Raw genomic sequence first — 12,378 nt, 5'->3', positions numbered from 1 at the left:
GGCCTCACAATCCCATGGAGGTGATATACACATATGCCTCTGGTAATAACAAAGACAACAAGAATGGCTGATATGATCAATAGTATGCAATGCCTGGAGGGATGTCTTGGGTATGCTTTATGTCCTTGTTTTTAATCCTATGCATTTTGAAAATTGAGAGAGAATGGTATCGTCTCCAGCAAAGGTACTAGGTAAGTTCTTTGGAATTATGCTGGTGAGGCCTATGAGATTTAAGAGTAGTAAATCTAAATATCATCATTTACAGTGGCTATGACTCAACCTTAATAAATCCAGCACATTAGTTTTTTTCCTGAAGATTGTAAATAGAAGCTATGTTTTTCTCATCTCCTCCCATCCATCCAGACCTAAGAGGTCTGCAGCTGGATGCTTGGTGCCTGGACCATCTGTTTTGAAAGCATGAAGCAGAAGTTTAGTTATATCAGCTGCATTGTTAATTTAGCTCCACGTTGTTTTGTCCCTACTTAACTATGTTTTATGTACCTCCTAACCTCATGGTCCGTCTGTCATTAACTTTGCCTTTTTCACACCTACTCCCTGTTTACCTGCTGATTGTAGAAACCTAATGGGGACTAGATGGTAACATTTGTCTTGAAATTATTTGATGTACCTGAGGTGTACCAGGTCCCAAATGGCACCTCATTTTCTGGGAGAATACACACTTCCAGATTGTTTCAAGCCCCCCCACCTCCAGGTTTCAAGAAACCCCTTACTCTCCTCTCATGTATTCATCTTCTTCTCCAAACATGCATATACCACTCCTAGGCTCAAGAGGGCAAGGCAGTTTTGGAAATGCTCCTCTGCCCTCTCTTTGGGCTTCCCTTCTGACAATAAAGCTTCCTTTGCTTCAAAATTCATGTCTCCAGCATTGTTTTGCTGCCCATTGGATGCCCCGACAAGTTTGAGTTCAGTAACAGATCCATAGCACTGGTGAGTGTTTTGGCAACAGTTGTGTGAATATGCTTGTAATGATGTGATTATAACTCCTGGAATTTCTTCATAGCTTTTCCCAGGTTCAGACTGTTAGCACTGGGCAGATATGGATTGTGACCTCCTAACCAAAGACAAGATCACAGAAGAAATATGGCCTTCTAGAAACTTCAGCTTGGAAGGAACCCCATTCATTCCACAGAAATGTCAAATGTCTACTAAGTGCCAGCACTGGAGATATACTGATAAGTGATATAGACAGTTCCCATCAGTGATATGCTATAGCTGATTTGTTAAGTTTTCAGGAACTTTACAAGCTGGGAGTCAACACGTTGTGAGCTTGTGAGTATTTAACCCTAGAGACAAACTCAGAGGACTGATTGTTTAACACTTAGCAGCGTGTTAGTGATTCTCATGTTTGTAAGACTTACACTGTAGTGAGAAAGGAATTTATGGCATAATCATAAAATAATATAAAAACATTTAACATAATATAACATAATTAGAAGTGCTGAGCAGTAGAAAAGTTGAAGTAGAGGATGCAGTAAGAGTGTGACAAGGAGATCTAGCTTATCTCAGGATGCTTAAAGTAAAAATCAGCTACATCCCTTCTTAAAATCAGTTATAATCTTTCTTAAGATGTTCTCAGCACTGATCTGTATCCCACTTCTAAACCCATTTTATATCTCTCTTGTGAAATAATATACCACCTGGTGTTACAGGCGGGGTGTGGTGTCGTGGCGCGCCTGGGGCGACAACCGTCCAGGGATGAGGGTAAGGGAATGAGGAAAAGAAAAGAGACATAAACAGAGTGGGAGCAGGAGGGACATATGGCTGGATTCAGCCACAATCCCAACTTTATTTGTATTATTCACTCTTTTATAGAGAAGGGTTGTTTAACAAGCAGGATATTTTAAGCTTAGTTCTCCAGACATGTCCTTTCACAGTAGATAGCAACAGTATGCGCCCTTGAATAGATAGCAATGGTATGCGTCCTTGAACCACAAGCCTTCAACAACAAGGGTGAGACAGGTGGGCCTCCGTTGGAAGAGTCAACAGAGAGCCATTGCTCGATCCATTAACCCCTTCCTGGCACGTGGCTCCCAACATCATGGTCTACAAAGACATTTGAACTCAACGTGCAGCTCCCACACTTGCCAGGTGGTTTGTCTCTGCACAAGGCCCTAATCTTACTGAATTCAGTGTTTTCATTTGTAAAAACAGGATACTGATTGAACTATCAGAAATGAGAGAGGGGACATCACTGCAGATTCTATGGACGCTGAAGGGATACCATGAACAGTTCTAAACTCTACACCCACAAATTTAATAACCTAGATGACTTCTTTCTTGAAAGATGTAATTTTCCAAAACTTACACAAGAAGAAGTGGACATCTAAATAGAGCTATTTCTATTAAAAAACTAAGTCAATAACTAATAACCTTCCAAAACAGAAAGTATCAGGTCCAGATGGGTTCACTGGTTGAAGTCTACCAAATATTTAAGGGATAAATTGTACCAGCTGTCACAATCTCTCTCAGAGGATAGACACAGAGGGAATAATATCCAATTTATTAGTGAGGCCAGCGTTATCCTAATACCAAAATGAGACAATGACATTACAAGAAAAAGAAATGTACAGACAAATCTCTCATTAACACAGATGCAACAATCCTCAACAGAATATTAGGAAATAAAATCCAACAATGTATAAAAATAAATATACATCATGACTGAGTAGGATTTATCCCTGGTACACAAGGCTGGTTCAATATTTAAAAATCAATTAACATAATTCATCACATCAACAGGCTGAAAAAGAAAAATCATGTATTCATACCAACAGATACAGATTAAGCAACTGACAAAATCCAAAACTCATTCATGATAAAAAAAAAAAAAAAAACTTTCAGTGAACTAGGAATAGAGGCGAACTTCCTCAACATGATAAGGAATATCTACAAGAAACCTACAACTAACATTATAATTAATGGTGAGAAATGGGTTTTCCTGCTTAGGTCAGGAACAAGGCAAGCATGTCTCTTCACCACTCCTTTTCAATATCCTAGTGGAAGTCCTAGCAAATGCAATTAGACTAGAAGAGGAAATAAAAGATTGGAAAGGAAAAAATAAAACTGTCTTTGTTCACACATGACATGATTGTGTCGAAAAAAAAATAGGCAAAAATAAATCTCTTGGAACTAATAGTTGATTATGTCAAAGTTGCAGGATATAAGGATAATATACAAAAGTCAACTGCTTTCCTATATATTAGCAATTAACAAGTGGAATTTGAAATAAAAACAGTACTATTTACATTAGCAGCCCCAAAATAAAATATTTAGGTGTAAATCTAACAAAATATGTACAAGATTTCTAGGAGGAAAACTATAAAACTCTGTTGAGTATAATAAAAAACACTAAATAGATGCAGATATATTCCATGCTCCTGGATAAGAAAACTCAATATTGTCAAAATGTCAGTTCTTCCCAACTTGATCCACACATTCAGTGCAATCCCAATAAAAATCCCAGCAAGTTATTTTGTGGGTATTAACAAGCAGAACCTAAAGTTTATTTGGAAAGGCAAAAGACTTGAGATGACCAACACAATATTGAAGGAAAAGAATAAAGTTGAAGGATTGATAATACCCAACTTCTAGAATTACAATAAAGCTACAGTAATCAAGACCATATAGTATTGATGATGGAGCTCAATGGAACAGAATAGAGAGTCCAGAAATAGACCCACATAAGTAAAGCCAAATGATCTTTGACAAAGGAAGAAAGACAATACAACAGAGCAAAGATAGTCTTCAATAAATGGTTCAGGAACAACTGGATGTCCACGTGTGAAAAAAAATGAATCTAGACACAGACCTTATACCTTTCACAAAAATTAACTCAAAATGGATCACAGAACCAAATATAAATTGCAAAACTATATAATTCATAGGAGGTAACATGGATAAAACCTGAATGACCCTGGGTACGGTGATGACTATTTAGATATAACTCAAAAGGCATGATCCCTTAAAGAAATAATTGATAAGCTGGACTTTATTAAAATTAAAAAACTCTGCAAAAGACAATGCTGAGAAAATAAGAAGACAAGCCACAGACTGAGAAAAAATATTTGCAAAAGATATATATCTGATAAAGGACTATGTTATCTAAAACATATGAGGAATGCTTGAAACTAAACAACAAGAAAGCAAACAACTTGGTTAAAAAATGAGCCAAAGACTTTCATTGACACTTCACCAAAGAACATATACAGAATGCAAATAAATATATGAAAAGATTCTCCACATCATGTCAGCAGGGAAATGCAAATTAAAACAACAATGACCTACTACTACACACCTTTTAGAATGGCCAAAATCCAGAATACTGGCAACATCCAATGCTGGTAAGGATGCAGAACAACAAAAAAAATCTCACTCATTGCTGGTAGGAATGCAAAATTGTACACTTACTTCGAATGACTATTTGGCAGTTTTTTACTAAACTAAACATACTCTTAGTATATGATTCGGCAATCACTCTCCTTGATTTTTACCCCTGGAGTTGAAAACTCATGTCTACATCACAATCTGCACGTGAATGTTTATGGCAGCCTTATTCACAATTGCCAAAACTTGGAAGCAACTAAGATGTTCCTGGGTTGGTGAATGGATTAATTAACTGTGACCAATGGAATCCAGAAAATGAAATATCACTCAGTGCTAAAAAGACATGAGCTATCAAGCCATGGAAAGACATGGAGGAACCTTAAGTACATATTATTAAATATATACTCTGAAAAGGTCATGTACCATATATATCCAAATATATGCCATTCTAGAAGAGGCAAAACTATGGAGATATTAAAAACATCAGTGGAGGGGTGCTGGGTAGCCAGTGGCTCAGTTGGTTAAGTGTCTGCCTTTGGCTCAGGTCATGATCCTAGGGTCCTGGGACTGAGCCCCAAGCTGGGCTACCTGCTTAGCAGGGAGTCTGCTTCTCCCTCTCCCTCTGTGTGCACCCACATTCTCTCAAATAGGCAAATGAAATCTTAAAAAAAGAAAAAAGATCAATTGTGTCAAGGATGGGGTAGGGGAAGGGATGAGTAGGTGGAGCACAGAGAATAGGACAGTAAAACTAGTCTAAGGATGGATACATGTCATAGATTTGTATTTGGATACATAGTTTACATGTAAACTGTGGGCTTGGGTGATGATGATGTGTCCCATGTAGGTGGATCAGTTGTATCAAAAGTAGCAGTCTGATTGGAGGTGTTGGTAATGGAGGAGGCTAGGTATGTGTGGGGGTAGGGGACATATGGGGAATCTCTGTACCTTCTCTTAGTTTTGTCGTGAATCTAAAATGGCTCTAAAGACTGAAGTCTTAAAAAAGAAAGGATAATGATATTTTACAGTGTTGTTCTGAAGATTAGATACAATGGAGATAAATCAAGTGACTACACATCGTAAGTGCTTGATAAGTGGCGGCTAGTATTATTTCTGGCATTTTTATTTGCACACTTGTTTTTATTCAAACTTCTAGATTTCAAATTCCTTGAGGAAAGGCACTATATTTTATTTCCAGTATACACTAGAAGTTGACACGTGATAAATGAAAAAAGTTTGTCAAGTTAATTTGTTCTTAATTGAATTAAATTGCCCCTAAAAAATCTATTTGTAGAGGGAAAAAAAAATTATTTCAATTCAAAATGTAGACTAAAAACTGCTTTGTTGTACCAGAATCAAAGATAACGTTTATTTTAAAACTAAAATAAGGCAAAATGTTGACAAGTAAAAAGTACTTTTAATTTTCCAATTAAGATAACCCCAACTACTACACCGTAATTACTGAACGATGCTTCCTCCCTATGACCCTGGTAATAATGATCTGTTGTTTCATTGGAGAGATTTTCAAAGAACAGTGCTGTGCTCAGCAATGTAACATACACTCCTCCTAGTCTGGTTTTTCCCCCCATATCCCTTATTTCCATATTCCTGATATTTTGTCTAAGCCGTTTCTAAATACTGGAGGAAATTGATTTTATAGAGTCCTGCAATTTCAGAGCTGCAAAGATCTTTGCAATCAAGCTTCATTTTGCCGATAACTGAGATCAAAAAAGATAAAAGAACCGAAGGTCACACAGTAAGGAAGGTTTTTGGAATGGAATCAAGACTACTTTTTTGCTATAAAAAAAAAAAAACAACTCTTTAAGGAAAGCTAGAAAACATGAGTTACAAAAATAGGCCCATAAAACCATTATGGAAAACAAAAGAAATCTGAAAAGCTCTCCCTGTTGGTACTGAAATCTTAGAAGCAGTAAAATATGAAAAACTGAAAAACATGGCAAATGAGAATTGAGAAGAATGAAGAAACCAGCAGATTATATGTGAAATTCACTAGCAAAATAGAAGAATAGAAAATGAATAATGGGGGTGGGGGTGGGGTGGGGGTTTTCTTCAGAACGCATGTGGATGACCCAGTTTGAAGCAATGGGCATTATGCCTTCTTTTAAGTTTGCCTTTTCCCCCTGCCTTTCCAAACATTTCAGTTCTAATCCTGCGTTTCTCTGCTGCTTGGAAACCAAATCGAATGCTGCACACGTCATACATGTAGATATGCGGGCCTTGATAAGGTTTCCTAGCAGAGCATGGTTTTTGCTCTTTCCTTTGCTTAACCATCTTTCTCTTAATCCCTTCCGATCGGAGTCTGCCGAGTTTATATTTCTAAGCAATTAATTTTTTGGCTGGGGCGCGCAATCCACAGGTGCGGACGACTGTCAGCGCGCAGATAGGCTCCATCTGTTGGCGGCTGATAATGGTCTCCTGGGGGCTCGCGTTTGCTTCTTCACACACAGGGAAGCACGCAGCCTAATCTATTTGCAGGCAGGCGGGAAAAGCCCTGCAGTTCTCATTGTCATTCAACAGGAACACTTGGTTACAGACAGCACTTTTAGAGGCACAGTGGGGAGGTCTGGGGAGGGGGTGATGCTCCCTACAGTGAGGGATGGTCCTCCCAAGCCCACAGTGTCTTTCCTCTTTGGAAAAAAGAAAAAAAGAAGATGGGGGACTGGAGAGGTGGGAATTTTGTCATATTCTAGGGGGACAATCTGTAATTCCTGAGTATCCTTGGCGTGGGTAATAAGGTGCCAAGTGCAGGTGATGCTCCACCTCAACAGAAAAGCAAGTTAGGCATGCATTTAGGGTGGCTGTAGTGGGGATACAATTTTAAATGCTTTCCTCCTAAAACAGATACTCTATAGACTACAGAGAGGCAGAACAAAGATTTTCAAACCAGAACTATTTGTAACGTTGTCTTAAATTATTTGTAAGTAGCAGATATTTCACATGTGGTCAAATAGTTGAGGTGGCCAATTTGGGGGGAATATCTGAAGACTGGAAAAACATTAGTTTTGTGCCTCTCTTGTCTCATGACTTTGATCCCTCAGACACCACTTAGGGATGATTTCGCTTCATCTGGGTTTATCGTCCTACCTTTGCCAATAGAGGCAAGGATATGGAAGCAGTCAGTTCTTCTACTTTGATGGATTACTGTTGGATTTTTTAAAAAGCCATCATTGATGTACCACATAGAAGGTTTCCCCTTTCATTTCATCCCCACCTCCACCAGCTATCTCTCTCATCTCCCTTCTCTTTGGAACTCAGTGAACATAAGCCCTCTTACAGGAGTCCTGCACATCCAGGACCTTCTGGAAACCATGCTTTGGCTAACAGTTGGTTCTAGTGGACACCTCAGACTCCCTAGGATCACTTAGGTTCACCAACTTACATCCAACCCCCTCCCTGGGTGTTTTCTTCTTAGAAGACAATCCATATGGAGGTTTGAGAATTCCTAATGGGTAAGGAATTTAAATGCATATTTGATAATAATATAAAAATGCCTTGGCTTTTTTTTAAAAGAATTTATTTATTTGAGAGATAGCACGAATGGGGGTGGGGCAGAGAGGGAGAAGCAGACTCCTTGCTGAGCAAGGAGCCCGACTCAGGGCTCCATCCCAGGACCCAGAAATCATGACTTGAGACAAAGGAAGGCACTTATCGACTGAGCCACTCAGGCACCCCATAGAAGATGAATATATTTCAATAAGTGTTTCTTTTCTGCTTTTAGACTCAGGCCTAACACCCACCTACTGGAAAGAATCAGGTTATACTAAGAGAACGATTAGGTCTGTGTCTAAATAGCACCATCACATCTGGATTTTATTTTTTTTAATTTTTTTTTATTTTTTTTAAATTTATGACAGCCACACAGAGAGAGAGAGAGAGGCAGAGACACAGGCAGAGGGAGAAGCAGGCTCCATGCACCGGGAGCCCGACGTGGGATTCGATCCCGGGTCTCCAGGATCGCGCCCTGGGCCAAAGGCAGGCACCAAACCGCTGCGCCACCCAGGGATCCCCCACATCTGGATTTTAAGTGATAAAAACAGATTTAAAATTCAGCAGGCCACATTCATCCTAAGGAGTAGGATAGTGGGGGCAAGTCTTTTGGGTGACACAGTGCTGACTATATTTACAATGGATTATTTGCATGATAGACATACATTTTTATCATCATAATAATTGACAAAACTCCAGGTATCTGGAAATATGCTTAAAACAAAAACTCTATTGAGTCATATCAAATTTGATTTTCGATTCTCAGTGTCCAATTCTGTTCTTGGCAGAACATGTAATCTAGTCATCTCTGAGATGTTTCTTGTATTGAATCCAGAAACTTTTCTGTCAATCCATTTCTACATCTTATTTCTACACTATTCATCTCTTACTCATTCCAATCCATGGTTTAATCGTACAGTTCTCACACACAGTCAAGTGGAAGTTCTGCTTCTATCACACCTTTTCCTGGAGGGTGGAGAGAGGAAGACATCTAGGTCTGGGGAACGTTTTGTATCAGCACAGATGGAAGTCCATAGTCACATGTTGTCCATCATAGATGGTGATTGTTCTGGCTGAGGCTCTGAGCCTTGGGGAAAACTCAAGGTTGTCAGCAGGCACAACATTGCCCCATAATCCCCTCATCGATATCTCTGTAGGATGCCAACTCCCAGAGAAGGAACTGAAGAGACATTCATTCTCTTGGTAGTTTCTTCAACTGGTAGAGTGCTGTCCCTCCTGCCTCCTGTCCCTGCAACAATTTGAGGGGTTTGGGTGGAAGACAGAATTTCTTCCATAAAATCTCCCTCCCTCATTTCAGGTTTTTCTTGTGTCATGTCTTAAGTGTCCCCTCACCAAGCTGAAGCATGTGGAATAGTCTGTACAACCCTGGGTGTTCTCTGGTTTAGCTGTCAAATGGGGGCGCATCCACACATGGCAGGGGAGGCAAAGCACCTCCCCATGTTCCAGCAGAATACATAACATTGTTAACATATGCTATTAAGGATTAAAAGCATGAGGCCCAGCATTGTGATAAAATATATTCACTTGTATTTAGATAATATGCGTACTTCATAATCTAAATTCAAAAAGGAGAGTGAAAAATATAAGGACAGTGAAAACACCAGGCATATCTGCTTAGGGATGTAATTTAAAGGTAGATTTTTAAAAAGTTATAACAGAAACCAGGGGCACCTGGGTGGCTTGTCAGTTAAGTGTCTGCCTTTGGCTCAGGTCATGATCCCAGGGTCCTGGGATTGAGCCCCACATCAGGCTCCCTACTCAGCAGGGAGTCTGTTTCTCTCCCTCTGCCTGCTGCTCTCCCCCCACCCCTGCTTGTGCTCACTCTCTCTCAAATAAATGAATACAATCTTTTTTTAAAATTTTTATTTATTTATGATAGTCACACACAGAGAGAGAGAGAGAGAGAGAGAGAGAGAGAGAGAGGCAGAGACACAGGCAGAGGGAGAAGCAGGCTCCATGCACCGGGAGCCCAATGTGGGATTCGATCCCGGGTCTTCAGGATCGCGCCCTGGGCCAAAAGCAGGCTCCAAACTGCTGCGCCACCCAGGGATCCCCAATGAATACAATCTTAAAAAGAAATGGAAACCAAACATATGAGGGTGTTACATAGCTTTGCTCACAGTGCATTTTACAGTTTGCTCATATTTGGAAGAAAAGCAGCCTGTTTAGGATTACTACAGCACATGATACCAGGACACTCAGGAACTGCCCATAGAAAAGGAACACGGTAGGAAAGGGGTTGAAAACAGGTTTGATGGGTCCCCAGGTAGATAACACTGTTGGAAAAACTACCCCAAGCAGGTGGAAGCCTGGGAGGAGTCAGGAAAGGAAATAAATAAAGGTTATTTTCTGGTTTTGAATAAATACTTAAACCCAGCCTGAGGTTTGAGAATTTCTGGAGACTGTGGCTTCCCCACGGACAGGTCAGGCTGGCGGTGGCAATAATGAACTTCCCCTTGGGAAGAGGCAGGGGCTCCTTCTCCTGGGCACCGGGTAACCCAGCATTTGGTGGGAGCCACCAGACCAGATTGAGATTTAGAGCTCTCCTGTGGTTCCCCACACCCCCTGAGGTAGAGGAGAATAGGCATCATATTTGTATAATTTTCAACAGAATGGACATCTTAGTGTAAATTCTTTCATTTTTCTACATTACTTGAAATCCCTTTCTAAATATATAAAGTCACAGAAACACAAAAATGGATTTTCAGTAGATACCCATTGTCTCACTCAGTATGGGTTGCTATAACAAATTACCATAGACTAGGGTGGCTTGAATAACCAACATTTATTTCTAGCTGTTCTAGAATCTGGGAAGTCCTTAGTCAAGATCAGACTCAGTTCTGATGAGAATGGCCTCCAGATTTACAGATGGCGGCCTTCTTGCCCTGTACTCACCTGGGAGAGAGAGAACAAGCTCTCCTGTGTCCCCTTCCCAAGGGCTCCACCCTCATGACCTAATCATTTCCCAAAAGCCTGTGTGCTAAAACTGTGATGCATAATATAGGCCACTGGTGTCAGCTTTCTGTAACCATCTCAAGTGACCTCAAGGAGAAATAAAAAGCAAGAAGAAATGGAAAGCCAGTTAGGCTGAGGTATGAAAGCAATATTTTTGAAAAATCAGATACGGAAACATGATGTGTTAAGGTGACCTAAGAGTCTTTCTTGTGTCCACGTGGAAATTGGTAAATCTGAATTTTTATAACCTTAGCAGATTATGCCTTGTGACATGCAAGTATTTGGAGAGCTGCTTGCCAGTGGGTACACACCTTTACCCTTCTGTAGATATGTGTAATCCTCCATAGCTAACAAGCTTGGGAGCAGCTCTCTAGAGCAATCTGAAGACTGTCTCCCAGGCTATGGTCTGTGGTAAGACAATGAATGAAATATTTACTAACCTACTTTGAAGTTGGTTTTATTTCAGTTGACAGGCCTTACGTCCTAAAACCAACACACCTAGAGCTAGGATTTGAACATGTGCATTTTAGGAGGACACAAATACCAGTGGACAACATTTAACATCTCCGGACTCACTTTCTTCATCTGTCAAATGAGATCTGTGCTCTTTGGGACTATACTCTGATGTGCAATTTTGTTTCACTATGAGAAGAATCATAGATTCCAAACCTAAAAGAAATCAGTATGATTGCAATTATTGACAGGGCTGTGTGGGCATGTGTTCATTTCTCCCTCAACTATGAACTTCCTTAAAACACAGATTTGCCTTTCATCCTTATATTCCCAGTACTGGACACATATTGGATGTTCTGTGAATGCTTGTTGAATGAGTAAGTGAAGAATAAATGCCTCTCTAATAAATCAGGGAATAGATACAACAGAAATTAGGTTGTGAGCCTGTGAAGAAACTGGCATATCCTATTGTACTTTCCTATTTGGTTTTCATGGAAACCTTATTGGTATGAAAGTATATGTTATTTCCTCAGATTCGGATGAGGATGGAGATGGGGCCGAGTTACTGGGCACGGTGCTTCTCTATGAAGCTTTCTTTTTGTACCTTTTTCAAATCTAGAAAAAAAAAAAAGTCTGGTTTTGTCTGGTAAGGATCTTGCATTACCCAGGGACAAAAGTTTTGGGCATCAATAGAGCTTCTAAGCATGTATTTGCAGTGACGTAAATGTAGCCGTAGGAGATTGTACTGGACATAGAGCATTTTAGGGGGCTGCTTGGCTAAATAAACCTCTGCTATTAACTTGTGCCACTACCCTTAACTTTTTCTCTTTGATGTTGCAAGGCAAGAATCTGACTAATGGAGCATTTTACACCTGTGTTTCGTTGAACCGATTTAATTGATTCTAGTCACTAAGATAGCATTTAACCAGAACAGTCCAGGTACATTTTTCACTTCATAAATGTATACTAAATGTGTCTTCCTTCCCCGGGTGGCACGCACATTTGCTCCATTTGGCTGTGTGAGTAAACGGTTAAATGTCTTGCAGTTTGCTTTGCCACCCAGGGTGAGAAAGACAACAAATCATTTATCCTCAAAGCTCC

At 39.9% G+C, this 12,378-nt stretch overlaps 1 long non-coding RNA gene across 1 annotated transcript; it reads left to right on the top strand.

Annotated features, from left to right (window-relative positions):
• LOC140595950 (uncharacterized) lies at positions 1 to 1,669 on the top strand. The gene is made up of 2 exons (XR_011997951.1): positions 1 to 191; positions 1,022 to 1,669. It is a non-coding gene; the product is annotated as an uncharacterized lncRNA (long non-coding RNA).
• The last annotated feature ends 10,709 nt before the right edge of the window (positions 1,670 to 12,378 follow it).

The sequence above is a fragment of the Vulpes vulpes genome, chromosome 2 (genome assembly GCF_048418805.1).
Source record: "Vulpes vulpes isolate BD-2025 chromosome 2, VulVul3, whole genome shotgun sequence".
NCBI classification, from domain to species: domain Eukaryota; kingdom Metazoa; phylum Chordata; class Mammalia; order Carnivora; family Canidae; genus Vulpes; species Vulpes vulpes.
This window is presented reverse-complemented; position numbering and strand designations above follow the sequence as displayed.